The following is a 25,718-nucleotide window of genomic DNA, read 5'->3' on the forward strand; positions in this document are numbered from 1 at the left end:
TTTACAGTGAGTTCACGTTCAGAAATTACTCAAAAATGCCCGCAGGAAATCTAGGTAGCGCGGCAAGGTAACGTAAATAGACATCATAAACTTTGACTAAATATACATGTTCTACATATAGTTAGAAAGATACACTGCTTCTTTATGCAACCGCTTTGTTAGATTTACTTTTAACGTTACAGAAATCGCACACTATTCAATATGCTGAGACGGCGCTCAGTTCCAAGCTACATTTCTACGTAATGTTGGAGTCAACAGAAACACAGATTTAAGCATAAATATTCCCTTACCTTCGATGGTCTTCGTTCAGAATGTTCTGGAAGGCTTCAGACTTACCCAATACATCGTTTGGTTTCAAGTCTTGCGTCTTTGTATTAGCTACTGCTAATAACATCAGCTGAAATGCACCCAAAACGTCCTCTGGTCCGGAAAAGTTGCGCATCAAAACTTCAAAATTACATATTATATGTCGACTAAACAGGTCAAACTAAGTGCAGAAGCAAGCTTTATGATGTTTTAGACACACAAAACAAACTTCAATTCAATCGGCCATCGTCTGCCCCTCTCTTGAGTGCTGGAACAAAGGAATGGCTGGGACCAATTCGCGCCCCTACGCACAGCCTATTTTCTCGTGGCACGCACTAATTTCACTCCCATAGGGTCAATTCTCGCGGGATTTGAACGATTCACAGCTCTACTCAAAGAGGACATCTAGCGGAAGAGATAGAACGTCTCCCCAGAATCATAACTGGTTGGGAAGGGTGGGGGCCATGACGTCAAAGTTGCTCCAACTTTCATGGCCACAAAAACTAGTTTGGAAGAATGCCTGCCCTGTGAGTTCTGCTATACTTACAGACATAATTCCAACGGTTTTAGAATCTTTAGAGTGTTTTCTATCCAATAATAATTTTTATTTGCATATATTAGCAATTGTTGACAGATTTTTTTTTCAGTTTACTAGGGGTACCCAATCTCTCCAAAGGGGGCATATGTCTGCCATATCCTAAACAGGTTTTAAATCAATGACTGGACTTTTTAATTTGTAAAAACAAATGACTATTGAAAGTGCAAGTCAGTATCGTGCATAGTTGTTCTGGTCTCTGTGGTGATTTTAGAGCGTTGTTCATATTTCTACTTTTAACGCATACACTTTAACCCGATACCCAGTTACTGTGCTGTAGTCAGGATGGCCGAGCGGTCTAAGGCGCTGCGTTCAGGTCGCAGTCTCCCATGGAGGCGTGGGTTCAAATCCCACTTCTGACAGTTTTTTAGTTCACACAGTGAAATAACAATTCATAATAAACACTCTCAAATGCAGACCCTATAAGAGGCATTTTTAAATTCATGTCAAATTGGCCATATTCTGAAGACACTCTTATAGTCTGCAGGGTAATCGAACTGGCCACATCTAAAGTCAAGCCACAGGTAACAGGTGAGAAACCTTGTTAAACCCTAAAAGAAAAAGAAAAACTCGATTGCATTGAAAATAACCATTAAGTCATTCAGGTCGCAGACTCCCCTATAGGCATGGTTTGAAACCCCCTCCTGACAACTTTTTAGCGCCTGCATGTCATGCACCTTTGTAAAATCCAGTTGAAAAATAAATGACTTAAGGTAACGTAAATGACACCTAGTTAACCTCTCTGATCTCCCAAACCCGGATCCGGTATCGTGACTACAGCCTCAAGCTCATTACCATAACGCAACGTTAACTATTCATGAAAATCGCAAATGAAATGAAATAAATATGCCATCTCGCAAGCTTAGCCTTTTGTAAACAACACTGTCATCTCAGATTTTCAAAATATGCTTCTCAACCATAGGAAAACAATAATTTGTGTAACAGTAGCTAGCAAACAAAGGATTTAGCGTTAGCATTAGCGTTAGCATCCAGCACGCAACATTTCAACAAAAACATAAAAGCCTTCAAATAAAATAATTTACCTTTGAAGAACTTCTGATGTTTTCAATGAGGATACTCTCAGTTGGATAGCAGATGCTCAGTTTTTCCAAAAAGATTCTTTGTGTATTAGAAATAGCTCCGTTTTATACATCACATTTGGCTACCAAAAAAAAACCGAAAATTCAGTCCTCAAAACGCAAACTTTTTTCCAAATTAACTCCATAATATCGACTGAAAACATGGCAAACGATGTTTAGAATCAATCATCAAGGTGTTTTTCACATATCTCTTCATTGATACATCGTTCTTGGACACATGCTTTCTCCCCTGAATCAAATGGTAAAGTACAAGCAGCTGGCAATTGCGCACCGAATTCCACGCAGGACACCAGGCGGACACTTGGAAAATGTAGTCTCTTATGGTCAATCTTCCAATGATATGCCTACAAATACGTCACAATGCTGCTAAGACCTTGGGCGAACGACAGAAAGTGTAGGCTCATTCCTTGCGCAATCACAGCCATATAAGGAGACAATGGAAAACAGAGCTTCAGAAATTCTGCTAATTCCTGGTTGATGCATCATCTTGGTTTCGCCTGTAGAATGAGTTCTGGGGCACTTACAGACAAAATCTTTGCAGATTCTGAAACTTCAGAGTGTTTTCTTTCCAAAACTGTCAAGAATATGCATAGTCGAGCATCTTTTCGTGACAAAATATCGCGCTTAAAACGGGAACGTTTTTTATCCAAAAATGAAATAGCGCCCCTAGAGATCTAACAGGCTAATAACATCAGCTGAAATGCACCCAAAACGTCCTCTGGTCCGGAAAAGTTGCTCATCAAAACTTCAAAATTACATATTATATGTCGACTAAACAGGTCAAACTAAGTGCAGAAGCAAGCTTTATGATGTTTTAGACACACAAAACAAACTTCAATCGGCCATCGTCTGCCCCTCTCTTGAGTGCTGGAACAAAGGAATGGCTGGGACCAATTCGCGCCCCTACGCACAGCCTATTTTCTCGTGGAACGCACTAATTTCACTCCCATAGGGTCAATTCTCGCGGGATTTGAACGATTCAAAGCTCTACTCAAAGAGGACATCTAGCGGAAGAGATAGAAAGTCTCCCCAGAATCATAACTGGTTGGGAAGGGTGGGGGCCATGACGTCAAAGTTGCTCCAACTTTCATGGCCACAAAAACTAGTTTGGAAGAATGCCTGCCCTGTGAGTTCTGCTATACTTACAGACATAATTCCAACGGTTTTAGAATCTTTAGAGTGTTTTCTATCCAATAATAATTTTTATTTGCATATATTAGCAATTGTTGACAGATTTTTTTTTCAGTTTACTAGGGGTACCCAATCTCTCCAAAGGGGGCATATGTCTGCCATATCCTAAACAGGTTTTAAATCAATGACTGGACTTTTTAATTTGTAAAAACAAATGACTATTGAAAGTGCAAGTCAGTATCGTGCATAGTTGTTCTGGTCTCTGTGGTGATTTTAGAGCGTTGTTCATATTTCTACTTTTAACGCATACACTTTAACCCGATACCCAGTTACTGTGCTGTAGTCAGGATGGCCGAGCGGTCTAAGGCGCTGCGTTCAGGTCACAGTCTCCCATGGAGGCGTGGGTTCAAATCCCACTTCTGACAGTTTTTTAGTTCACACAGTGAAATAACAATTCATAATAAACACTCTCAAATGCAGACCCTATAAGAGGCATTTTTAAATTCATGTCAAATTGGCCATATTCTGAAGACACTCTTATAGTCTGCAGGGTAATCGAACTGGCCACATCTAAAGTCAAGCCACAGGTCACAGGTGAGAAACCTTGTTAAACCCTAAAAGAAAAAGAAAAACTCGATTGCATTGAAAATAACCATTAAGTCATTCAGGTCGCAGACTCCCCTATAGGCATGGTTTGAAACCCCCTCCTGACAACTTTTTAGCGCCTGCATGTCATGCACCTTTGTAAAATCCAGTTGAAAAATAAATGACTTAAGGTAACGTAAATGACACCTAGTTAATATGAGTAGTGAATAACTAACATATTTTTAATATTCTGCAAAAACAGCTAGTTGATGAGAGGCTGAAAGAGAATTGCAAGAATCGAGCAAATTTCACAGGCGGGCCCCAAACAGGCAAATAACAAAAATAATCTCGGAACGCAGAACTCGTCGGTCGTTGTCAGTGGATTGTATTGGCGGGAAGAACAAAAATATCGTCTGCAGGGTAATCGAAGTCGCCGCATCTAATGTCAAGTCACAGGTGAGCTGCCTTGTTAAACCCTAAAAATAAATAATAACACGATTGCGTTGAAATGACCCATTAAGCCATTTGTAAGGATTTCCCTCATGTGGACCTGTTGTCACTCTTACCCTGATGGTTGCTGATATTTCCAGACACTTTTTCAGTCTTATCTGAGGAATTTTATCATTTATATCAGAATGGCCATATTCTGATGCCAGTTTAGCGCTCATTCAATGGCGATTTACTACTCTTTCCCATTGAAGGCCATATTGAGGTTAAATCAATGACTGGACTTTTTAATTTATAAAAACAAATGACTATTGAAAGTGCAAGTCAGTATCGTGCATAGTTGTTCTGGTCTCTGTGGTGATTTTAGAGCGTTGTTCATATTTCTACTTTTACCGCATACACTTTAACCCGATACCCAGTTACTGTGCTGTAGTCAGGATGGCCGAGCGATCTAAGGCGCTGCGTTCAGGTCGCAGTCTCCCATGGAGGCGTGGGTTCAAATCCCACTTCTGACAGTTTTTTAGTGCCTCTCAGGAGTCATGCTGCTCAGCAGTAATAATAAGAATGATGAAATAACAACTTCACACAGTGAAATAACAATTCATAATAAACACTCTCAAATGCAGACCTACTGGAGCTGAGCAAAGATCAAGGTTAAATAAGAAAACAGCTGGACTTAATAACAAATGAATGAGGGGAACATTTTGTGTTATTGCATTATAATGAGTTACTGCATTATCTTTCAGTTGTTAAATTTCACTTTCTGTAGGCTATGCCTGTTGGCCCATTCACTCCTAACAAGCTTGTTTTCTTCTGTCAACGTTGTCGTGGCCGAGTGGTTAAGGCGATGGACTAGAAATCCATTAGGATCTTCCTGCGCAGGTTCAAATCCTGCCGACAACAAAAATGCATTTTTTTTGACCCCTCCGGAGGTTGAAGTTTAGTCGTGTTTCTTATACCAATCGCATCCTCTCAGATCTCCGCAAGTACATAGGGATTAGTTGTCCATTTGGGATAGGACTGCAGGCCATCTGTCCCACTTCACACCTTTACACACCTGGTTATCCAGCCTTCTAGCTCTATAGGCCACAGTAGCATAGGTTACAGGTTTGTAGTCAAGCCACAGATTTCAGGTGAGATCCCATGATACACTCAACAATACAACAACACGATTCTCATGAATAACCATTAAGCCATTTGCTAAGATTTCCCCCATTTTGACATGTGGAAACCTGTTGTCACTCTTACCCTGACGGGAAGCTCCAGACACTTTTTTGGTCCTATCTGAGGCATTTTTAAATTCATGTCAAATTGGCCATATTCTGAAGACAATCTTATAGTCTGCAGGGTAATCGAACTGGCCACATCTAAAGTCAAGCCACAGGTAACAGGTGAGAAACCTTGTTAAACCCTAAAAGAAAAAGAAAAAACTCAATTGCATTGAAAATAACCATTAAGTCATTCAGGTCGCAGACTCCCCTATAGGCATGGTTTGAAGCCCCCTCCTGACAACTTTTTAGCGCCTGCATGTCATGCACCTTTGTAAAATCCAGTTGAAAAATAAATGACTTAAGGTAACGTAAATGACACCTAGTTAATATGAGTAGTGAATAACTATCGTATTTGTAATATTCTGCAAAAACAGCTAGTTGATGAGAGGCTGAAAGAGAATTGCAAGAATCGCGCAATTTCACAGGCGGGACCCAAACAGGCAAATAACAAAAATAATCTAGGAACGCAGAACTCGTCGGTCGTTGTCAGTGGATTGTATTGGCGGGAAGAACAAAAATATCGTCTGCTGGGTAATCAAATTCTCCGCATCTAATGTCAAATCACAGGTGAGCTGCCTTGTTAAACCCTGAAAATAAATAATAACACGATTGCGTTGAAATGACTCATTAAGCCATTTGTAAGGATTTCCCCCATGTGGACCTGTTGTCACTCTTACCCTGATGGTTGCTGATATTTCCAGACACTTTTTCAGTCTTATCTGAGGAATTTTATCATTTATATCAGAATGGCCATATTCTGATGCCAGTTTAGCGCTCATTCAATGACGATTTACTACTCTTTCCCATTGAAGGCCATATTGAGGTTAAATCAATGACTGGACATTTTAATTTATAAAAACAAATGACTATTGAAAGTGCAAGTCAGTATCGTGCATAGTTGTTCTGGTCTCTGTGGTGATTTTAGAGCGTTGTTCATATTTCTACTTTTACCGCATACACTTTAACCCGATACCCAGTTACTGTGCTGTAGTCAGGATGGCCGAGCGGTCTAAGGCGCTGCGTTCAGGTTGCAGTCTCCCATGGAGGCGTGGGTTCAAATCCCACTTCTGACAGTTTTTTAGTGCCTCTCAGGAGTCATGCTGCTCAGCAGTAATAATAAGAATGATGAAATAACAACTTCACACAGTGAAATAACAATTCATAATAAACACTCTCAAATGCAGACCTTCTGGAGCTGAGCAAAGATCAAGGTTAAATAAGAAAACAGCTGGACTTAATAACAAATGAATGAGGGGAACATTTTGTGTTATTGCATTATAATGAGTTACTGCATTATCTTTCAGTTGTTAAATTTCACTTTCTGTAGGCTATGCCTGTTGGCCCATTCACTCCTAACAAGCCTGTTTTCTTCTGTCAACGTTGTCGTGGCCGAGTGGTTAAGGTGATGGACTAGAAATCCATTAGGATCTTCCTGTGTAGGTTCAAATCCTGCCGACAACGAAAATGCATTTTTTTGACCCCTCCGGAGGTTGAAGTTTAGTCGTGTTTCTTATACCAATCGCATCCTCTCAGATCTCCGCAAGTACATAGGGATTAGTTTTCCATTTGGGATAGGACTGCAGGCCATCTATCCCACTTCACACCTTTACACACCTGGTTATCCAGCCTTCTAGCTCTATAGGCCACAGTAGCATAGGTTACAGGTTTGTAGTCAAGCCACAGATTTCAGGTGAGATCCCATGATACACTCAACAATACAACAACACGATTCTCATGAATAACCATTAAGCCATTTGCTAAGATTTCCCCCATTTTGACATGTGGAAACCTGTTGTCACTCTTACCCTGACGGGAAGCTCCAGACACTTTTTTGGTCCTATCTGAGGCGTTTTTAAATTCATGTCAAATTGGCCATATTCTGAAGACACTCTTATAGTCTGCAGGGTAATCGAACTGGCCACATCTAAAGTCAAGCCACAGGTAACAGGTGAGAAACCTTGTTAAACCCTAAAAGAAAAAGAAAAAACTCAATTGCATTGAAAATAACCATTAAGTCATTCAGGTCGCAGACTCCCCTATAGGCATGGTTTGAAACCCCCTCCTGACAACTTTTTAGCGCCTGCATGTCATGCACCTTTGTAAAATCCAGTTGAAAAATAAATGACTTAAGGTAACGTAAATGACACCTAGTTAATATGAGTAGTGAATAACTATCGTATTTGTAATATTCTGCAAAAACAGCTAGTTGATGAGAGGCTGAAAGAGAATTGCAAGAATCGCGCAATTTCACAGGCGGGCCCCAAACAGGCAAATAACAAAAATAATCTAGGAACGCAGAACTCGTCGGTCGTTGTCAGTGGATTGTATTGGCGGGAAGAACAAAAATATCGTCTGCAGGGTAATCAAAGTCGCCGCATCTAATGTCAAATCACAGGTGAGCTGCCTTGTTAAACCCTGAAAATAAATAATAACACGATTGCGTTGAAATGACTCATTAAGCCATTTGTAAGGATTTCCCCCATGTGGACCTGTTGTCACTCTTACCCTGATGGTTGCTGATATTTCCAGACACTTTTTCAGTCTTATCTGAGGAATTTTATCATTTATATCAGAATGGCCATATTCTGATGCCAGTTTAGCGCTCATTCAATGACGATTTACTACTCTTTCCCATTGAAGGCCATATTGAGGTTAAATCAATGACTGGACTTTTTAATTTATAAAAACAAATGACTATTGAAAGTGCAAGTCAGTATCGTGCATAGTTGTTCTGGTCTCTGTGGTGATTTTAGAGCGTTGTTCATATTTCTACTTTTACCGCATACACTTTAACCCGATACCCAGTTACTGTGCTGTAGTCAGGATGGCCGAGCGGTCTAAGGCGCTGCGTTCAGGTTGCAGTCTCCCATGGAGGCGTGGGTTCAAATCCCACTTCTGACAGTTTTTTAGTGCCTCTCAGGAGTCATGCTGCTCAGCAGTAATAATAAGAATGATGAAATAACAACTTCACACAGTGAAATAACAATTCATAATAAACACTCTCAAATGCAGACCTTCTGGAGCTGAGCAAAGATCAAGGTTAAATAAGAAAACAGCTGGACTTAATAACAAATGAATGAGGGGAACATTTTGTGTTATTGCATTATAATGAGTTACTGCATTATCTTTCAGTTGTTAAATTTCACTTTCTGTAGGCTATGCCTGTTGGCCCATTCACTCCTAACAAGCCTGTTTTCTTCTGTCAACGTTGTCGTGGCCGAGTGGTTAAGGTGATGGACTAGAAATCCATTAGGATCTTCCTGTGTAGGTTCAAATCCTGCCGACAACGAAAATGCATTTTTTTGACCCCTCCGGAGGTTGAAGTTTAGTCGTGTTTCTTATACCAATCGCATCCTCTCAGATCTCCGCAAGTACATAGGGATTAGTTTTCCATTTGGGATAGGACTGCAGGCCATCTATCCCACTTCACACCTTTACACACCTGGTTATCCAGCCTTCTAGCTCTATAGGCCACAGTAGCATAGGTTACAGGTTTGTAGTCAAGCCACAGATTTCAGGTGAGATCCCATGATACACTCAACAATACAACAACACGATTCTCATGAATAACCATTAAGCCATTTGCTAAGATTTCCCCCATTTTGACATGTGGAAACCTGTTGTCACTCTTACCCTGACGGGAAGCTCCAGACACTTTTTTGGTCCTATCTGAGGCGTTTTTAAATTCATGTCAAATTGGCCATATTCTGAAGACACTCTTATAGTCTGCAGGGTAATCGAACTGGCCACATCTAAAGTCAAGCCACAGGTAACAGGTGAGAAACCTTGTTAAACCCTAAAAGAAAAAGAAAAAACTCAATTGCATTGAAAATAACCATTAAGTCATTCAGGTCGCAGACTCCCCTATAGGCATGGTTTGAAACCCCCTCCTGACAACTTTTTAGCGCCTGCATGTCATGCACCTTTGTAAAATCCAGTTGAAAAATAAATGACTTAAGGTAACGTAAATGACACCTAGTTAATATGAGTAGTGAATAACTATCGTATTTGTAATATTCTGCAAAAACAGCTAGTTGATGAGAGGCTGAAAGAGAATTGCAAGAATCGCGCAATTTCACAGGCGGGCCCCAAACAGGCAAATAACAAAAATAATCTAGGAACGCAGAACTCGTCGGTCGTTGTCAGTGGATTGTATTGGCGGGAAGAACAAAAATATCGTCTGCAGGGTAATCAAAGTCGCCGCATCTAATGTCAAATCACAGGTGAGCTGCCTTGTTAAACCCTGAAAATAAATAATAACACGATTGCGTTGAAATGACTCATTAAGCCATTTGTAAGGATTTCCCCCATGTGGACCTGTTGTCACTCTTACCCTGATGGTTGCTGATATTTCCAGACACTTTTTCAGTCTTATCTGAGGAATTTTATCATTTATATCAGAATGGCCATATTCTGATGCCAGTTTAGCGCTCATTCAATGACGATTTACTACTCTTTCCCATTGAAGGCCATATTGAGGTTAAATCAATGACTGGACTTTTTAATTTATAAAAACAAATGACTATTGAAAGTGCAAGTCAGTATCGTGCATAGTTGTTCTGGTCTCTGTGGTGATTTTAGAGCGTTGTTCATATTTCTACTTTTACCGCATACACTTTAACCCGATACCCAGTTACTGTGCTGTAGTCAGGATGGCCGAGCGGTCTAAGGCGCTGCGTTCAGGTCGCAGTCTCCCATGGAGGCGTGGGTTCAAATCCCACTTCTGACAGTTTTTTAGTGCCTCTCAGGAGTCATGCTGCTCAGCAGTAATAATAAGAATGATGAAATAACAACTTCACACAGTGAAATAACAATTCATAATAAACACTCTCAAATGCAGACCTTCTGGAGCTGAGCAAAGATCAAGGTTAAATAAGAAAACAGCTGGACTTAATAACAAATGAATGAGGGGAACATTTTGTGTTATTGCATTATAATGAGTTACTGCATTATCTTTCAGTTGTTAAATTTCACTTTCTGTAGGCTATGCCTGTTGGCCCATTCACTCCTAACAAGCCTGTTTTCTTCTGTCAACGTTGTCGTGGCCGAGTGGTTAAGGTGATGGACTAGAAATCCATTAGGATCTTCCTGTGTAGGTTCAAATCCTGCCGACAACGAAAATGCATTTTTTTGACCCCTCCGGAGGTTGAAGTTTAGTCGTGTTTCTTATACCAATCGCATCCTCTCAGATCTCCGCAAGTACATAGGGATTAGTTTTCCATTTGGGATAGGACTGCAGGCCATCTATCCCACTTCACACCTTTACACACCTGGTTATCCAGCCTTCTAGCTCTATAGGCCACAGTAGCATAGGTTACAGGTTTGTAGTCAAGCCACAGATTTCAGGTGAGATCCCATGATACACTCAACAATACAACAACACGATTCTCATGAATAACCATTAAGCCATTTGCTAAGATTTCCCCCATTTTGACATGTGGAAACCTGTTGTCACTCTTACCCTGACGGGAAGCTCCAGACACTTTTTTGGTCCTATCTGAGGCGTTTTTAAATTCATGTCAAATTGGCCATATTCTGAAGACACTCTTATAGTCTGCAGGGTAATCGAACTGGCCACATCTAAAGTCAAGCCACAGGTAACAGGTGAGAAACCTTGTTAAACCCTAAAAGAAAAAGAAAAAACTCAATTGCATTGAAAATAACCATTAAGTCATTCAGGTCGCAGACTCCCCTATAGGCATGGTTTGAAACCCCCTCCTGACAACTTTTTAGCGCCTGCATGTCATGCACCTTTGTAAAATCCAGTTGAAAAATAAATGACTTAAGGTAACGTAAATGACACCTAGTTAATATGAGTAGTGAATAACTATCGTATTTGTAATATTCTGCAAAAACAGCTAGTTGATGAGAGGCTGAAAGAGAATTGCAAGAATCGCGCAATTTCACAGGCGGGCCCCAAACAGGCAAATAACAAAAATAATCTAGGAACGCAGAACTCGTCGGTCGTTGTCAGTGGATTGTATTGGCGGGAAGAACAAAAATATCGTCTGCAGGGTAATCAAAGTCGCCGCATCTAATGTCAAATCACAGGTGAGCTGCCTTGTTAAACCCTGAAAATAAATAATAACACGATTGCGTTGAAATGACTCATTAAGCCATTTGTAAGGATTTCCCCCATGTGGACCTGTTGTCACTCTTACCCTGATGGTTGCTGATATTTCCAGACACTTTTTCAGTCTTATCTGAGGAATTTTATCATTTATATCAGAATGGCCATATTCTGATGCCAGTTTAGCGCTCATTCAATGACGATTTACTACTCTTTCCCATTGAAGGCCATATTGAGGTTAAATCAATGACTGGACTTTTTAATTTATAAAAACAAATGACTATTGAAAGTGCAAGTCAGTATCGTGCATAGTTGTTCTGGTCTCTGTGGTGATTTTAGAGCGTTGTTCATATTTCTACTTTTACCGCATACACTTTAACCCGATACCCAGTTACTGTGCTGTAGTCAGGATGGCCGAGCGGTCTAAGGCGCTGCGTTCAAGTCGCAGTCTCCCATGGAGGCGTGGGTTCAAATCCCACTTCTGACAGTTTTTTAGTGCCTCTCAGGAGTCATGCTGCTCAGCAGTAATAATAAGAATGATGAAATAACAACTTCACACAGTGAAATAACAATTCATAATAAACACTCTCAAATGCAGACCTTCTGGAGCTGAGCAAAGATCAAGGTTAAATAAGAAAACAGCTGGACTTAATAACAAATGAATGAGGGGAACATTTTGTGTTATTGCATTATAATGAGTTACTGCATTATCTTTCAGTTGTTAAATTTCACTTTCTGTAGGCTATGCCTGTTGGCCCATTCACTCCTAACAAGCCTGTTTTCTTCTGTCAACGTTGTCGTGGCCGAGTGGTTAAGGTGATGGACTAGAAATCCATTAGGATCTTCCTGTGTAGGTTCAAATCCTGCCGACAACGAAAATGCATTTTTTTGACCCCTCCGGAGGTTGAAGTTTAGTCGTGTTTCTTATACCAATCGCATCCTCTCAGATCTCCGCAAGTACATAGGGATTAGTTTTCCATTTGGGATAGGACTGCAGGCCATCTATCCCACTTCACACCTTTACACACCTGGTTATCCAGCCTTCTAGCTCTATAGGCCACAGTAGCATAGGTTACAGGTTTGTAGTCAAGCCACAGATTTCAGGTGAGATCCCATGATACACTCAACAATACAACAACACGATTCTCATGAATAACCATTAAGCCATTTGCTAAGATTTCCCCCATTTTGACATGTGGAAACCTGTTGTCACTCTTACCCTGACGGGAAGCTCCAGACACTTTTTTGGTCCTATCTGAGGCGTTTTTAAATTCATGTCAAATTGGCCATATTCTGAAGACACTCTTATAGTCTGCAGGGTAATCGAACTGGCCACATCTAAAGTCAAGCCACAGGTAACAGGTGAGAAACCTTGTTAAACCCTAAAAGAAAAAGAAAAAACTCAATTGCATTGAAAATAACCATTAAGTCATTCAGGTCGCAGACTCCCCTATAGGCATGGTTTGAAACCCCCTCCTGACAACTTTTTAGCGCCTGCATGTCATGCACCTTTGTAAAATCCAGTTGAAAAATAAATGACTTAAGGTAACGTAAATGACACCTAGTTAATATGAGTAGTGAATAACTATCGTATTTGTAATATTCTGCAAAAACAGCTAGTTGATGAGAGGCTGAAAGAGAATTGCAAGAATCGCGCAATTTCACAGGCGGGCCCCAAACAGGCAAATAACAAAAATAATCTAGGAACGCAGAACTCGTCGGTCGTTGTCAGTGGATTGTATTGGCGGGAAGAACAAAAATATCGTCTGCAGGGTAATCAAAGTCGCCGCATCTAATGTCAAATCACAGGTGAGCTGCCTTGTTAAACCCTGAAAATAAATAATAACACGATTGCGTTGAAATGACTCATTAAGCCATTTGTAAGGATTTCCCCCATGTGGACCTGTTGTCACTCTTACCCTGATGGTTGCTGATATTTCCAGACACTTTTTCAGTCTTATCTGAGGAATTTTATCATTTATATCAGAATGGCCATATTCTGATGCCAGTTTAGCGCTCATTCAATGACGATTTACTACTCTTTCCCATTGAAGGCCATATTGAGGTTAAATCAATGACTGGACTTTTTAATTTATAAAAACAAATGACTATTGAAAGTGCAAGTCAGTATCGTGCATAGTTGTTCTGGTCTCTGTGGTGATTTTAGAGCGTTGTTCATATTTCTACTTTTACCGCATACACTTTAACCCGATACCCAGTTACTGTGCTGTAGTCAGGATGGCCGAGCGGTCTAAGGCGCTGCGTTCAGGTCGCAGTCTCCCATGGAGGCGTGGGTTCAAATCCCACTTCTGACAGTTTTTTAGTGCCTCTCAGGAGTCATGCTGCTCAGCAGTAATAATAAGAATGATGAAATAACAACTTCACACAGTGAAATAACAATTCATAATAAACACTCTCAAATGCAGACCTTCTGGAGCTGAGCAAAGATCAAGGTTAAATAAGAAAACAGCTGGACTTAATAACAAATGAATGAGGGGAACATTTTGTGTTATTGCATTATAATGAGTTACTGCATTATCTTTCAGTTGTTAAATTTCACTTTCTGTAGGCTATGCCTGTTGGCCCATTCACTCCTAACAAGCCTGTTTTCTTCTGTCAACGTTGTCGTGGCCGAGTGGTTAAGGTGATGGACTAGAAATCCATTAGGATCTTCCTGTGTAGGTTCAAATCCTGCCGACAACGAAAATGCATTTTTTTGACCCCTCCGGAGGTTGAAGTTTAGTCGTGTTTCTTATACCAATCGCATCCTCTCAGATCTCCGCAAGTACATAGGGATTAGTTTTCCATTTGGGATAGGACTGCAGGCCATCTATCCCACTTCACACCTTTACACACCTGGTTATCCAGCCTTCTAGCTCTATAGGCCACAGTAGCATAGGTTACAGGTTTGTAGTCAAGCCACAGATTTCAGGTGAGATCCCATGATACACTCAACAATACAACAACACGATTCTCATGAATAACCATTAAGCCATTTGCTAAGATTTCCCCCATTTTGACATGTGGAAACCTGTTGTCACTCTTACCCTGACGGGAAGCTCCAGACACTTTTTTGGTCCTATCTGAGGCGTTTTTAAATTCATGTCAAATTGGCCATATTCTGAAGACACTCTTATAGTCTGCAGGGTAATCGAACTGGCCACATCTAAAGTCAAGCCACAGGTAACAGGTGAGAAACCTTGTTAAACCCTAAAAGAAAAAGAAAAAACTCAATTGCATTGAAAATAACCATTAAGTCATTCAGGTCGCAGACTCCCCTATAGGCATGGTTTGAAACCCCCTCCTGACAACTTTTTAGCGCCTGCATGTCATGCACCTTTGTAAAATCCAGTTGAAAAATAAATGACTTAAGGTAACGTAAATGACACCTAGTTAATATGAGTAGTGAATAACTATCGTATTTGTAATATTCTGCAAAAACAGCTAGTTGATGAGAGGCTGAAAGAGAATTGCAAGAATCGCGCAATTTCACAGGCGGGCCCCAAACAGGCAAATAACAAAAATAATCTAGGAACGCAGAACTCGTCGGTCGTTGTCAGTGGATTGTATTGGCGGGAAGAACAAAAATATCGTCTGCAGGGTAATCAAAGTCGCCGCATCTAATGTCAAATCACAGGTGAGCTGCCTTGTTAAACCCTGAAAATAAATAATAACACGATTGCGTTGAAATGACTCATTAAGCCATTTGTAAGGATTTCCCCCATGTGGACCTGTTGTCACTCTTACCCTGATGGTTGCTGATATTTCCAGACACTTTTTCAGTCTTATCTGAGGAATTTTATCATTTATATCAGAATGGCCATATTCTGATGCCAGTTTAGCGCTCATTCAATGACGATTTACTACTCTTTCCCATTGAAGGCCATATTGAGGTTAAATCAATGACTGGACTTTTTAATTTATAAAAACAAATGACTATTGAAAGTGCAAGTCAGTATCGTGCATAGTTGTTCTGGTCTCTGTGGTGATTTTAGAGCGTTGTTCATATTTCTACTTTTACCGCATACACTTTAACCCGATACCCAGTTACTGTGCTGTAGTCAGGATGGCCGAGCGGTCTAAGGCGCTGCGTTCAGGTCGCAGTCTCCCATGGAGGCGTGGGTTCAAATCCCACTTCTGACAGTTTTTTAGTGCCTCTCAGGAGTCATGCTGCTCAGCAGTAATAATAAGAATGATGAAATAACAACTTCACACAGTGAAATAACAATTCATAATAAACACTCTCAAATGCAGACCTTCTGGAGCTGAGCAAAGATCAAGGTTAAATAAGAAAACAGCTGGACTTAATAACAAATGAATGAGGGGAACATTTTGTGTTATTGCATTATAATGAGTTACTGCATTATCTTTCAGTTGTTAAATTTCACTTTCTGTAGGCTATGACTGTTCGCCCATTCACTCCTAACAAGCCTGTTTTCTTCTGTCAACGTTGTCGTGGCCGAGTGGTTAAGGTGATGGACTAGAAATCCATTAGGAGCTTCCTGTGTAGGTTCAAATCCTGCCGACAACGAAAATGCATTTTTTTGACCCCTCCGGAGGTTGAAGTTTAGTCGTGTTTCTTATACCAATCGCATCCTCTCAGATCTCCGCAAGTACATAGGGATTAGTTTTCCATTTGGGATAGGACTGCAGGCCATCTATCCCACTTCACACCTTTACACACCTGGTTATCCAGCCTTCTAGCTCTATAGGCCACAGTAGCATAGGTTACAGGTTTGTAGTCAAGCCACAGATTTCAGGTGAGATCCCATGATACACTCAACAATACAACAACACGATTCTCATGAATAACCATTAAGCCATTTGCTAAGATTTCCCCCATTTTGACATGTGGAAACCTGTTGTCACTCTTACCCTGACGGGAAGCTCCAGACATTTTTTTGGTCCTATCTGAGGCGTTTTTAAATTCATGTCAAATTGGCCATATTCTGAAGACACTCTTATAGTCTGCAGGGTAATCGAACTGGCCACATCTAAAGTCAAGCCACAGGTAACAGGTGAGAAACCTTGTTAAACCCTAAAAGAAAAAGAAAAAACTCAATTGCATTGAAAATAACCATTAAGTCATTCAGGTCGCAGACTCCCCTATAGGCATGGTTTGAAACCCCCTCCTGACAACTTTTTAGCGCCTGCATGTCATGCACCTTTGTAAAATCCAGTTGAAAAATAAATGACTTAAGGTAACGTAAATGACACCTAGTTAATATGAGTAGTGAATAACTATCGTATTTGTAATATTCTGCAAAAACAGCTAGTTGATGAGAGGCTGAAAGAGAATTGCAAGAATCGCGCAATTTCACAGGCGGGACCCAAACAGGCAAATAACAAAAATAATCTAGGAACGCAGAACTCGTCGGTCGTTGTCAGTGGATTGTATTGGCGGGAAGAACAAAAATATCGTCTGCTGGGTAATCAAAGTCGCCGCATCTAATGTCAAATCACAGGTGAGCTGCCTTGTTAAACCCTGAAAATAAATAATAACACGATAGCGTTGAAATGACTCATTAAGCCATTTGTAAGGATTTCCCCCATGTGGACCTGTTGTCACTCTTACCCTGATGGTTGCTGATATTTCCAGACACTTTTTCAGTCTTATCTGAGGAATTTTATCATTTATATCAGAATGGCCATATTCTGATGCCAGTTTAGCGCTCATTCAATGACGATTTACTACTCTTTCCCATTGAAGGCCATATTGAGGTTAAATCAATGACTGGACTTTTTAATTTATAAAAACAAATGACTATTGAAAGTGCAAGTCAGTATCGTGCATAGTTGTTCTGGTCTCTGTGGTGATTTTAGAGCGTTGTTCATATTTCTACTTTTACCGCATACACTTTAACCCGATACCCAGTTACTGTGCTGTAGTCAGGATGGCCGAGCGGTCTAAGGCGCTGCGTTCAGGTCGCAGTCTCCCATGGAGGCGTGGGTTCAAATCCCACTTCTGACAGTTTTTTAGTGCCTCTCAGGAGTCATGCTGCTCAGCAGTAATAATAAGAATGATGAAATAACAACTTCACACAGTGAAATAACAATTCATAATAAACACATTCAAATGCAGACCTTCTGGAGCTGAGCAAAGATCAAGGTTAAATAAGAAAACAGCTGGACTTAATAACAAATGAATGAGGGGAACATTTTGTGTTATTGCATTATAATGAGTTACTGCATTATCTTTCAGTTGTTAAATTTCACTTTCTGTAGGCTATGCCTGTTGGCCCATTCACTCCTAACAAGCCTGTTTTCTTCTGTCAACGTTGTCGTGGCCGAGTGGTTAAGGTGATGGACTAGAAATCCATTAGGATCTTCCTGTGTAGGTTCAAATCCTGCCGACAACGAAAATGCATTTTTTTGACCCCTCCGGAGGTTGAAGTTTAGTCGTGTTTCTTATACCAATCGCATCCTCTCAGATCTCCGCAAGTACATAGGGATTAGTTTTCCATTTGGGATAGGACTGCAGGCCATCTATCCCACTTCACACCTTTACACACCTGGTTATCCAGCCTTCTAGCTCTATAGGCCACAGTAGCATAGGTTACAGGTTTGTAGTCAAGCCACAGATTTCAGGTGAGATCCCATGATACACTCAACAATACAACAACACAATTCTCATGAATAACCATTAAGCCATTTGCTAAGATTTCCCCCATTTTGACATGTGGAAACCTGTTGTCACTCTTACCCTGACGGGAAGCTCCAGACACTTTTTTGGTCCTATCTGAGGCGTTTTTAAATTCATGTCAAATTGGCCATATTCTGAAGACACTCTTATAGTCTGCAGGGTAATCGAACTGGCCACATCTAAAGTCAAGCCACAGGTAACAGGTGAGAAACCTTGTTAAACCCTAAAAGAAAAAGAAAAAACTCAATTGCATTGAAAATAACCATTAAGTCATTCAGGTCGCAGACTCCCCTATAGGCATGGTTTGAAACCCCCTCCTGACAACTTTTTAGCGCCTGCATGTCATGCACCTTTGTAAAATCCAGTTGAAAAATAAATGACTTAAGGTAACGTAAATGACACCTAGTTAATATGAGTAGTGAATAACTATCGTATTTTTAATATTCTGCAAAAACAGCTAGTTGATGAGAGGCTGAAAGAGAATTGCAAGAATCGCGCAATTTCACAGGCGGGCCCCAAACAGGCAAATAACAAAAATAATCTAGGAACGCAGAACTCGTCGGTCGTTGTCAGTGGATTGTATTGGCGGGAAGAACAAAAATATCGTCTGCAGGGTAATCAAAGTCGCCGCATCTAATGTCAAATCACAGGTGAGCTGCCTTGTTAAACCCTGAAAATAAATAATAACACGATTGCGTTGAAATGACTCATTAAGCCATTTGTAAGGATTTCCCCCATGTGGACCTGTTGTCACTCTTACCCTGATGGTTGCTGATATTTCCAGACACTTTTTCAGTCTTATCTGAGGAATTTTATCATTTATATCAGAATGGCCATATTCTGATGCCAGTTTAGCGCTCATTCAATGACGATTTACTACTCTTTCCCATTGAAGGCCATATTGAGGTTAAATCAATGACTGGACTTTTTAATTTATAAAAACAAATGACTATTGAAAGTGCAAGTCAGTATCGTGCATAGTTGTTCTGGTCTCTGTGGTGATTTTAGAGCGTTGTTCATATTTCTACTTTTACCGCATACACTTTAACCCGATACCCAGTTACTGTGCTGTAGTCAGGATGGCCGAGCGGTCTAAGGCGCTGCGTTCAGGTCGCAGTCTCCCATGGAGGCGTGGGTTCAAATCCCACTTCTGACAGTTTTTTAGTGCCTCTCAGGAGTCATGCTGCTCAGCAGTAATAATAAGAATGATGAAATAACAACTTCACACAGTGAAATAACAATTCATAATAAACACTCTCAAATGCAGACCTTCTGGAGCTGAGCAAAGATCAAGGTTAAATAAGAAAACAGCTGGACTTAATAACAAATGAATGAGGGGAACATTTTGTGTTATTGCATTATAATGAGTTACTGCATTATCTTTCAGTTGTTAAATTTCACTTTCTGTAGGCTATGCCTGTTGGCCCATTCACTCCTAACAAGCGTGTTTTCTTCTGTCAACGTTGTCGTGGCCGAGTGGTTAAGGTGATGGACTAGAAATCCATTAGGATCTTCCTGTGTAGGTTCAAATCCTGCCGACAACGAAAATGCATTTTTTTGACCCCTCCGGAGGTTGAAGTTTAGTCGTGTTTCTTATACCAATCGCATCCTCTCAGATCTCCGCAAGTACATAGGGATTAGTTTTCCATTTGGGATAGGACTGCAGGCCATCTATCCCACTTCACACCTTTACACACCTGGTTATCCAGCCTTCTAGCTCTATAGGCCACAGTAGCATAGGTTACAGGTTTGTAGTCAAGCCACAGATTTCAGGTGAGATCCCATGATACACTCAACAATACAACAACACGATTCTCATGAAAACCATGAAGCCATTTGCTAAGATTTCCCCCATTTTGACATGTGGAAACCTGTTGTCACTCTTACCCTGACGGGAAGCTCCAGACACTTTTTTGGTCCTAACTGAGGCATTTTTAAATTCATGTCAAATTGGCCATATTCTGAAGACACTCTTAGGCTGCAGGGTAATCGAACTGGCCACATCTAAAGTCAAGCCACAGGTAACAGGTGAGAAACCTTGTTAAACCCTAAAAGAAAAAGAAAAAACTTGATTGCATTGAAAATAACCATTAACCTTTCTGATCTCCCCATCCCGGATCCGGGTTCGTGAATACAGACTCAAGCTCATTACCATAACGCAACGTTAACTATTCATGAAAATCGCAAATGAAATGAAATAAATATGCTAGCTCTCAAGCTTAGCCTTTTGTTAACAACACTGTCATCTCAGATTTTCAAAATATGCTTCTCAACCATTGCAAAACAAGCATTTGTGTAACAGTATTGATGGCTAACGTAGCATTTAGCATTAGCATTCAGCTGGCAACATTTACACAAAAAAACAGAAAAGCATTCAAAAAAATCATTTACCTTTGAAGAACTTCAGATGTTTTCAATGAGGAGACTCTCAGATAGCAAATGTTCAGTTTTTCCTGAAAGATTATTTGTTTAGGACAAATCGCTCCGTTTTCTGCATCACGTTTAGCTATGAAAAAACCCCTGTATCCAGGATTGTGTAAATCTATCAGCAAGCTCATTAGCATAACACAACGTTAACTATTTATGAAAATCGCAAATGAAATGAAATAAATATGCCATCTCTCAAGCTTAGCCTTTTGTAAACAACACTGTCATCTCAGATTTTCAAAATATGCTTCTCAACCATAGGAAAACAATCATTTGTGTAAAAGTAGCTAGCTAGCTAGAGTTAGCATTTCGCGTTAGCATTTAGCGTTAGCATTAGCGTTAGCATCCAGCACGCAACATTAACAAAAACATAAAAGCCTTCAAATAAAATCATTTACCTTTGAAGAACTTCTGATGTTTTCAATGAGGATACTCTCAGTTAGATAGCAGATGCTCAGTTTTTCCAAAAAGATTCCTTGTGTATTAGAAATAGCTCCGTTTTATACATCACATTTGGCTACCAAAAAAAATCCATAAATTCAGTCCTCAAAACGCAAACTTTTTTCCAAATTAACTCCATAATATCGACTGAAAACATGGCAAACGTTGTTTAGAATCAATCATCAAGGTGTTTTTCACATATCTCTTCATTGATACATCGTTCTTGGACACATGCTTTCTCCCCTGAATCAAATGGTAAAGTAGAAGCAGCTGGCAATTGCGCACCGAATTCCACGCAGGACACCAGGCGGACACTTGGAAAATGTAGTCTCTTATGGTCAATCTTCCAATGATATGCCTACAAATACGTCACAATGCTGCTAAGACCTTGGGCGAACGACAGAAAGTGTAGGCTCATTCGTTGCGCAATCACAGCCATATAAGGAGAGAATGGAAAACAGAGCTTCAGAAATTCTGCTAATTCCTGGGTGATGCATCATCTTGGTTTCGCCTGTAGAATGAGTTCTGGGGCACTTACAGACAAAATCTTTGCAGATTCTGAAACTTCAGCGTGTTTTCTTTCCAAAACTGTCAAGAATATGCATAGTCGAGCATCTTTTCGTGACAAAATATCGCGCTTAAAACGGGAACGTTTTTTATCCAAAAATGAAATAGCGCCCCTAGAGCTCTAACAGGTTAAGTCATTCAGGTCGCAGACTCCCCTATAGGCATGGTTTGAAACCCCCTCCTGACAACTTTTTAGCGCCTGCATGTCATGCACCTTTGTAAAATCCAGTTGAAAAATAAATGACTTAAGGTAACGTAAATGACACCTAGTTAATATGAGTAGTGAATAACTATCGTATTTGTAATATTCTGCAAAAACAGCTAGTTGATGAGAGGCTGAAAGAGAATTGCAAGAATCGCGCAATTTCACAGGCGGGCCCCAAACAGGCAAATAACAAAAATAATCTCGGAACGCAGAACTCGTCGGTCGTTGTCAGTGGATTGTATTGGCGGGAAGAACAAAAATATCGTCTGCAGGGTAATCAAAGTCGCCGCATCTAATGTCAAATCACAGGTGAGCTGCCTTGTTAAACCCTGAAAATAAATAATAACACGATTGCGTTGAAATGACTCATTAAGCCATTTGTAAGGATTTCCCCCATGTGGACCTGTTGTCACTCTTACCCTGATGGTTGCTGATATTTCCAGACACTTTTTCAGTCTTATCTGAGGAATTTTATCATTTATATCAGAATGGCCATATTCTGATGCCAGTTTAGCGCTCATTCAATGACGATTTACTACTCTTTCCCATTGAAGGCCATATTGAGGTTAAATCAATGACTGGACTTTTTAATTTATAAAAACAAATGACTATTGAAAGTGCAAGTCAGTATCGTGCATAGTTGTTCTGGTCTCTGTGGTGATTTTAGAGCGTTGTTCGTATTTCTACTTTTACCGCATACACTTTAACCCGATACCCAGTTACTGTGCTGTAGTCAGGATGGCCGAGCGGTCTAAGGCGCTGCGTTCAGGTCGCAGTCTCCCATGGAGGCGTGGGTTCAAATCCCACTTCTGACAGTTTTTTAGTGCCGCATGCTGCTCAGCAGTAATAATAAGAATGATGAAATAACAACTTCACACAGTGAAATAACAATTCATAATAAACACTCTCAAATGCAGACCTTCTGGAGCTGAGCAAAGATCAAGGTTAAATAAGAAAACAGCTGGACTTAATAACAAATGAATGAGGAGAACATTTTGTGTTATTGCATTATAATGAGTTACTGCATTATCTTTCAGTTGTTAAATTTCACTTTCTGTAGGCTATGCCTGTTGGCCCATTCACTCCTAACAAGCTTGTTTTCTTCTGTCAACGTTGTCGTGGCCGAGTGGTTAAGGCGATGGACTAGAAATCCATTAGGATCTTCCTGCGCAGGCTCAAATCCTGCCGACAACGAAAATGCATTTTTTTGACCCCTCCGGAGGTTGAAGTTTAGTCGTGTTTCTTATACCAATCGCATCCTCTCAGATCTCCGCAAGTACATAGGGATTAGTTGTCCATTTGGGATAGGACTGCAGGCCATCTGTCCCACTTCACACATTTACACACCTGGTTATCCAGCCTTCTAGCTCTATAGGCCACAGTAGCCTATAAGCTAACTAAAAAGCAGCATTCCCCAAGAGAGGATGACTTTCACTTTAGCAGTGATAAATTCATGAACTTCTTTGAGGAAAAGATTATGATTATTAGAAAGCAAATTACGGACTCTTCCTTAAATCTGCGTATTCCTTCAAAGCTCAGTTGTCCTGAGTCTGCACAACTCTGCCAGGACCTAGGATCAAGAGAGACACTCAAGTGTTTTAGTACTATATCTCTTGACACAATGATGAAAATAATCATGGCCTCTAAACCTTCAAGCTGCATACTGGACCCTATTCCAACTAAACTACTGAAAGAGCTGCTTCCTGTGCTTGGCCCTCCTATGTTGAACATAATAAACGGCTCTCTATCCACCGGATGTGTACCAAACTCACTAAAAGTGGCAGTAATAAAGCCTCTCTTGAAAAAGCCAAACCTTGACCCAGAAAATATAAAAAACTATCGGCCTATATCGAATCTTCCATTCCTCTCAAAAATTTTAGAAAAGGCTGTTGCGCAACAACTCACTGCCTTCCTGAAGACAAACAATGTATACGAAATGCTTCAGTCTGGTTTTAGACCCCATCATAGCACTGAGACGGCACTTGTGAAGGTGGTAAATGACATTTTAATGGCATCGGACCGAGGCTCTGCATCTGTCCTCGTGCTCCTAGACCTTAGTGCTGCTTTTGATACCATCGATCACCACATTCTTTTGGAGAGATTGGAAACCCAAATTGGTCTACACGGACAAGTTCTGGCCTGGTTTAGATCTTATCTGTCGGAAAGATATCAGTTTGTCTCTGTGAATGGTCTGTCCTCTGACAAATCAACTGTAAATTTCGGTGTTCCTCAAGGTTCCGTTTTAGGACCACTATTGTTTTCACTATATATTTTACCTCTTGGGGATGTTATTCGAAAACATAATGTTAACTTTCACTGCTATGCGGATGACACACAGCTGTACATTTCAATTAAACATGGTGAAGCCCCAAAATTGCCCTTGCTAGAAGAATGTGTTTCAGACATAAGGAAGTGGATGGCTGCAAACTTTCTACTTTTAAACTCGGACAAAACAGAGATGCTTGTTCTAGGTCCCAAGAAACAAAGAGATCTTCTGTTGAATCTGACAATTAATCTTAATGGTTGTACAGTCGTCTCAAATAAAACTGTGAAGGACCTCGGCGTTACTCTGGACCCTGATCTCTCTTTTGAAGAACATATCAAGACCATTTCAAGGACAGCTTTTTTCCATCTACGTAACATTGCAAAAATCAGGAACTTTCTGTCCAAAAATGATGCAGAAAAATTAATCCATGCTTTTGTCACTTCCAGGTTAGACTACTGCAATGCTCTACTTTCCGGCTACCCGGATAAAGCACTAAATAAACTTCAGTTAGTGCTAAATACGGCTGCTAGAATCCTGACTAGAACCAAAAAATTTGATCATATTACTCCAGTGCTAGCCTCTCTACACTGGCTTCCTGTCAAAGCAAGGGCTGATTTCAAGGTTTTACTGCTAACCTACAAAGCATTACATGGGCTTGCTCCTATCTATCTCTCTGATTTGGTCCTGCCGTACATACCTACACGTACGCTACGGTCACAAGACGCAGGCCTCCTAATTGTCCCTAGAATTTTTAAGCAAACAGCTGGAGGCAGGGCTTTCTCCTATAGAGCTCCATTTTTATGGAACGGTCTGCCTACCCATGTCAGAGACGCAAACTCGGTCTCAACCTTTAAGTCTCTACTGAAGACTCATCTCTTCAGTGGGTCATATGATTGAGTGTAGTCTGGCCCAGGAGTGGGAGGGTGAACGGAAAGGCTCTGGAGCAACGAACCACCCTTGCTGTCTCTGCCTGGCCGGTTCCCCTCTTTCCACTGGGATTCTCTGCCTCTAACCCTATTACAGGGGCTGAGTCACTGGCTTTACTGGGGCTCTCTCATGCCGTCCCTGGAGGAGGTGCGTCACCTGAGTGGGTTGAGTCACTGATGTGGTCATCCTGTCTGGGTTGGCGCCCCCCCCCCTTAAGTTGTGCCGTGGCGGAGGTCTTTGTGGGCTATACTCAGCCTTGTCTCAGGATGGTAAGTTGGTGGTTGAAGATATCCCTCTAGTGGTGTGGGGGCTGTGCTTTGGCAAAGTGGGTGGGGTTATATCCTTCCTGTTTGGCCCTGTCCGGGGGTGTCCTCGGAGTGGGCCACAGTGTCTCCTGACCCCTCCTGTCTCAGCCTCCAGTATTTATGCTGCAGTAGTTTATGTGTCGGGGGGCTAGGGTCAGTTTGTTATATCTGGAGTACTTCTCCTGTCCTATTCGGTGTCCTGTGTGAATCTAAGTGTGCGTTCTCTAATTCTCTCCTTCTCTCTTTCTCTCTCTCGGAGGACCTGAGCCCTAGGACCATGCCCCAGGACTACCTGACATGATGACTCCTTGCTGTCCCCAGTCCACCTGACTGTGCTGCTGCTCCAGTTTCAACTATTCTGCCTTATTATTATTCGACCATGCTGGTCATTTATGAACATTTGAACATCTTGACCATGTTTTGTTATAATCT

General features: G+C 40.9%; 9 non-coding genes across 9 annotated transcripts; all 9 read left to right on the forward strand.

Moving 5' to 3' along the window:
- The first annotated feature begins 1,180 nt into the window (after nucleotides 1–1,180).
- Nucleotides 1,181–1,263, forward strand: trnal-cag (transfer RNA leucine (anticodon CAG)). The gene has a single exon. It is a non-coding gene; the product is annotated as a tRNA-Leu (tRNA).
- A 3,722-nt stretch (nucleotides 1,264–4,985) lies between these two features.
- trnas-aga (transfer RNA serine (anticodon AGA)) lies at nucleotides 4,986–5,067 on the forward strand. Its single transcript has one exon. It is a non-coding gene; the product is annotated as a tRNA-Ser (tRNA).
- Nucleotides 5,068–10,081: 5,014 nt separating this feature from the next.
- trnal-cag (transfer RNA leucine (anticodon CAG)) lies at nucleotides 10,082–10,164 on the forward strand. Its single transcript has one exon. It is a non-coding gene; the product is annotated as a tRNA-Leu (tRNA).
- A 1,745-nt stretch (nucleotides 10,165–11,909) lies between these two features.
- On the forward strand, nucleotides 11,910–11,992 carry trnal-caa (transfer RNA leucine (anticodon CAA)). The gene has a single exon. It is a non-coding gene; the product is annotated as a tRNA-Leu (tRNA).
- Nucleotides 11,993–13,737: 1,745 nt separating this feature from the next.
- Nucleotides 13,738–13,820, forward strand: trnal-cag (transfer RNA leucine (anticodon CAG)). The gene has a single exon. It is a non-coding gene; the product is annotated as a tRNA-Leu (tRNA).
- A 1,745-nt stretch (nucleotides 13,821–15,565) lies between these two features.
- trnal-cag (transfer RNA leucine (anticodon CAG)) lies at nucleotides 15,566–15,648 on the forward strand. Its single transcript has one exon. It is a non-coding gene; the product is annotated as a tRNA-Leu (tRNA).
- Nucleotides 15,649–17,393: 1,745 nt separating this feature from the next.
- On the forward strand, nucleotides 17,394–17,476 carry trnal-cag (transfer RNA leucine (anticodon CAG)). Its single transcript has one exon. It is a non-coding gene; the product is annotated as a tRNA-Leu (tRNA).
- Nucleotides 17,477–19,221: 1,745 nt separating this feature from the next.
- Nucleotides 19,222–19,304, forward strand: trnal-cag (transfer RNA leucine (anticodon CAG)). Its single transcript has one exon. It is a non-coding gene; the product is annotated as a tRNA-Leu (tRNA).
- A 3,216-nt stretch (nucleotides 19,305–22,520) lies between these two features.
- Nucleotides 22,521–22,603, forward strand: trnal-cag (transfer RNA leucine (anticodon CAG)). Its single transcript has one exon. It is a non-coding gene; the product is annotated as a tRNA-Leu (tRNA).
- Nucleotides 22,604–25,718: the final 3,115 nt, after the last annotated feature.

Source organism: Oncorhynchus mykiss, chromosome 16 (assembly GCF_057628025.1).
Source record: "Oncorhynchus mykiss isolate SJ-2025 chromosome 16, ASM5762802v1, whole genome shotgun sequence".
Lineage (NCBI taxonomy): Eukaryota > Metazoa > Chordata > Actinopteri > Salmoniformes > Salmonidae > Oncorhynchus > Oncorhynchus mykiss.